We start from the raw sequence: 5,030 nt of genomic DNA, 5'->3' as shown, positions 1-5,030 counted from the left end.
ATTATCATAATCAAAGATTTTTATCATTACTGCTATGCTTATAGTAAATCCTGTTGAATCTTTTCATAAATGTTAAATTAGTCAATGATTAAGTGCTGCTAAATCCAAAGGCTGATGCCTCAGCCTTTGCATCCCTGGTCTCTGTGAAAATTGTTCTAAATTGATTCTACTCATATTTTCCCTTGTGTTCTTCATCTGTGAAGTAATACAGTGAACCTTTCCACTTAACTTTGTCACAGGTTTTAAATCTTTATTAAGCCCCCTTTTGCTGACACCTTTGCCAGTAATTCTTTACGAGATCACTCATTCATGACTAACAGTAGTCAAAGTATCATCTTTAACTTCCTGAATTCAAATCCATTTCAAGGCATGAATAAATACCTTTTATTCTAATTTTTTCTCAGTTCTACCTGTATACATTCAAGTGGAACATTGCACTGAGAGGCAAAACACACTGTGCTTCCCACTAAAGCAGGTAGTGCCTTTCCAGCTACTTGTTGGCAGGTCTGAGGAATAAAGGTATATTTCTACTCTCAAGATGTGGCTCATTCTCATGCAGTTAATAGTCCCAGTGCCCATGGGTCAGATACGTCTCTAACTGTAGTGCCTCTAAAGACTTCAACTGATGTTATCCATCTCTTTACATGAACTATGTAAACTGAGACTTATTACTGTCTTTTCTTAGTAAGGATTATGTGGACAAGGGAATACTAAAGGAAGTTTTTACAAAAATCGGTATTAAAAGGTGTAGCTTGGTGTTACAGCTGTACTTTCATCTCATAATTGACCACACTTAAGTTCCTTAATACACAAAATACAGTAGCAGGACAAACTTCTAGTTCTGTTCTGAGTATCTATCTTTCTAAACATATTTGGTGCTCCAATAGATCTCATCTGGCTTAAGATATACCAGGAGAAAAAAAATACATGCAAGACTTAGAGGACCTGACACAATATTTGAATATTGGCATCAGGATGGAAATGGACAGATGGAGAGGGATAGTGGATTAAGGGACTCCATGTCTTGAGTCTCCATGTGAAACTGGAGTAGGTGACATTAAAAGGGATTACCTTTTAATCTGGGCCCAAGACAATCACAGCAGTCACAACAACTATTTCTACATGTAATGACCTTAACAAAGGTAAAATTGGCAAAATTTGTCTAACGTAAGCTTGTGATATTCATGCAATATCCCTTGTTTGTCAAAACAGAGCAGTTTTAATGCATGTTATTAAACAGGTGTTATCTGAGGAGATAATCACAGTTTGACGTGTGCAGTCCTGTTTATTGAGGTGGATTATGAATGAGAATGAGGACTGGAGCATAACCATCTGCTTTTGGGTGTCCAGTTTTGGTGAGCTATTGAATCCAATGTTTTGCCTCATACAAACATTAGTCAAAGCTCCAGTACCCTGATGTGGTTTTTGTTTGTTTGTTTGTTTTTTGTGCTTGTTTCTTTGTGTTTTGATTGAAAACTTAGCAGCAAAATGATGCCATTTTAAAAAAAATATTCTACTTATCCCAGCATGACAGATCCACTAAGAAGTACATCTTTCCTGGGAGAATGAGCTCAGTGATTTCAGAACTTTCTGGGAACTGTCTGTCACCCCCATCTTTTCCTCCTGGAAGCAGCCAGCACAGAGGCAGTTGAGATGGCATACCTGTGAAGGAAATTTTCTGCTACATCAGTGGCAGGAGATGAAAGTAAAGCTAAAGTAAACATCCTATTCATTATAAGAAAGCTAAGGTGGAAGAGAGACTATTTTTATCAGGCAAACATTTGGACACTGACATAAGAACCTGTTGTTAGGAGATATACTCTAATATTCATAGTACAATGCTCCTTATCAGGCTTCATATTGTTTAACATCTGCATTTTAAAATAACAGTTTCCAGCTTGTTTACTCAGCTCTTTCCTTCCCAATTTTTATCTGTTATCAATTACAATTGGAAGCGATAAAAGCTTAACAGCACAAAGAACACTTTCCAGTAGTCAACCACACTCCTAGTAACAACATTCCCCCTATATTGCATAGCTGTCATGTGATGTCCAGCAGATTGCTGCTCCACAGAAATAAGAAATAAAGCAGGCTTAAACATGAACAATATCTTATTACTGAAGACTACAGCTTGCCTTGTTAAGAAAGAAAGAAAGAATCTGTTTTCTCTCTACAGATTCACAAAAGGGGCAAGGTTGGAAGGGACTACTGCAGGTCACCTGTACCAACCTCCCTTCTCAAATGGGGTTTCCTAGAGAACATGGCTCAGAAATGCATCCAGATGTCTTTGGAGTATCTACAGGGAAGGAGTCTCCATAGCCTCTTGGGGCAATCTGTCCCAGTGCTCAGTCACCCTCACAGTAAAGAAGGACTCCCACAAGTTCAGGTGAACTATTCCTGACCACCTTCTTGTCTTCCCTGTGCTTAGAGATGGCTGCTAGGATGAACCATTCCATCATTTTCCAGAGACTGAGGTGAGACTGACTGGCCAGTAGTACCCAGGTCTTCCGACTTGCCATTTTTTAAGACTGGGGTGACATTTTCTTTCTTGTAATCTTCAGGTACCTCTCCTGACTGCTATGACCTGTCAATAATGATTGAGAGTGGTCAATGACACCCCTGAATGCATTCCATTAGGGCCCATGGACTTGTAGATATCAAGTCTGACTAAATGGTATCTAACCCTGTCCTGCAGAGCTAAATGAGGTTTCCTCCTCTTGCTCCAAACCTTCTCCCTGGTCTTCTGAGGCATGGATTACCAAGGGCTGGCCTTGGCAATGAAGACTGAAAGAAGGAATGTATTCAGTATCTCAGCCTTCTCTGCAACCTCTGTTGAGAGGGACCATGTTCCATTCAATTTCCAGTCCACACTTTCCTTGTTATTCCTTATGTCATTGTTGGGTTGGTAAGGGAATCTGGAACACCAGTTATACTCTCTTCTGTATTTCCATTTGAAAGCAGCTACACAGAAAGAAACATGGGCTGAATCTATTAATAAATGGCTCCTGGATATTAATATTAATCTATTAATAAATGTCACTGGAAACATTTTGAGTTTCTCAACAATAGCATGGGCTATGCAGCACCATGCATGCTGTTTTTCTGACTGAACTCATTTTCCTCAGTAAGAGAGGAGAGTCTTTGCTCAGGAACTAGCAGAGCTCACTGGCAGAGCTTTAAACCAAGCGTGATGGGGGAAAGGGACAATATCAGACTTGTCGCTGGCAATCTGTGGGATGATATGCAAAGGTTAGAGAGATAGGGTACTAGGGAGTCTCCTTCCTAGTGACTCTGAAATGTGCTGGCCACACAGGAAGACACTTATGGAGATGAGCCAAGGACTCCCAAGTTAACAGAAACCAACAGGGAAAGATCAGGAAAACATATTAAAGGGATTAAAAGATGTTCCTCTAGGAAGGTGACATGGTTGACAGCCCAGCTGAGGTTGAGAAGCCCAACTGAGGTGCAGTTGCCAATGCAAGCTGGAAGACATCATGTTGCTAGAAAGCTATGATCTTCTTGCCATTACTGAATCTTGAGGGGGTGAATCCCATGACTGGAGTGTGACTATCAATGAGTACAGGCTGTTTAGAAGAAATAGAAGAGGAAAGAGATTTTCAGAGACTGAAATAGTTCATGCCTCAAACAGTGATATAAAGTTTTGCTCATTATAACAAAAACTGTATAAAGAAGTGTCATGGAGTTACTTTACCTTTAAGGGAGTTGGAGTTGCTGGGAAGTGCTTGGAGTCTTTTCTCTGACCAATTATCGGTCATTGCTGGGAATTGACAGCAGTTTAGGCCATTGAAAAGTGGGATCAACTTGTGAACCCTACCTTAAAATGTAAAAGCAGAGCTCTCTGGGCTCTCTTTGTTTTCTGGCTGTGGAGGGTGGCGGAGCTCCAGGCCTCCCGTCCCTGCCCAGGCCATGCGGCCGGGCGGGGATGGGGCCGGGCCTGCCCCGTCTCCCGGCCGGGAGATGGGGGGGCCTGGGGAAGGTTTTCCTCGGGCCCGGGCCGAGCCGATCTCTGGCTCGGCTGCAGGTTTTGCTGTAACTAATTCACTAGAAACTGCCCAGTGAAGAAAGAGAGAAGCCCTGGACTTGCAGCGGGTTAGAGCAGCGACCACACGCTCCAGAGCAGCCATGAGGAACTTCCCATCGCAGACGGCTCCAGCTCCTGTTCGGCAGAGATCACAGAACCATCTACAAAAGCCTGGGCAAGATTTTAACTCTTTCATTACCCAGATGAGACTTGTGGATTAATCTTTTTATCCAGAGAGAGAGAGAAAGAAAGATCAACATGAAAAGAGACTTTATAAACTACCAGTGACAAGAAACAAAAGAAGCTTCAGGAAAAGTAGAGAATTAAGAAGATGCTTTAATTAAGCTGAAATATCTCCCTGTTAAAACTATGGAGATGGACAATGAAGTCCTGAAAAGAACTCCTTTAATTCATGATATAGGATCTAGAGAGGAATAGTGTTCAAAGTGTAAATTTGAGTAAAGAGTAATTATAGTATAGTGAAGTGCTGGGAGATTAAAAGCCTTGAGAGGCAATGAGAAAACTGTTGAGAGATTTGAAGCCTTGAGAGGCAATGAGAAAACTGTTTTCTGGTGAAGCTCACAGAAACAGATGAAGAAGACTTTTTTTTTTTGCCTTTGAATAACTTATCCTTAAAAATGCTATCTCTAGACTCATGGCCCATACACACACTTCAGAGTGATGTGAAAATGGGAAGAGTGAACTCTAATAATAGCAGCTCTGAGCAGCTAACATTAGGGCAATAGAAAACTATAACAAAAATAGTTTTCTTGTGAGAAACTCCATAAATTAACAGGAAGAAACTTCTGTTTCTCTATAAAGATTGGTAAAAAGACTAGCAAGAATTGGGACTGTTTTAACCATCAGCGTTCCAGAGTTTTTGTCTCTGTTGTCATGTGAACAAGGGAATAGTGGGTAGATAGGGGATGGAAAGGTTTTTCTAGAAGTTTATTCTGGTGTTCTTATTATTGCGGTTTGTCAATAAACT

The 5,030-nt window shown here is 40.9% G+C and overlaps 1 long non-coding RNA gene across 1 annotated transcript; it reads right to left on the bottom strand.

Moving 5' to 3' along the window:
• Positions 1 to 224: 224 nt before the first annotated feature.
• On the bottom strand, positions 225 to 4,158 carry LOC147648511 (uncharacterized). The gene is made up of 2 exons (XR_015280646.1): positions 3,713 to 4,158; positions 225 to 3,584 (listed from the first exon to the last, which is right to left on the bottom strand). It is a non-coding gene; the product is annotated as an uncharacterized LOC147648511 (long non-coding RNA).
• Between the last annotated feature and the right edge of the window lie 872 nt (positions 4,159 to 5,030).

This window comes from Cyanistes caeruleus, chromosome Z (assembly GCF_971803275.1).
Source record: "Cyanistes caeruleus chromosome Z, bCyaCae1.hap1.1, whole genome shotgun sequence".
Taxonomy (NCBI): domain Eukaryota; kingdom Metazoa; phylum Chordata; class Aves; order Passeriformes; family Paridae; genus Cyanistes; species Cyanistes caeruleus.
Note: the sequence above shows the minus strand (reverse complement) of the source record. Positions and strands in the feature narration are given on the sequence as shown.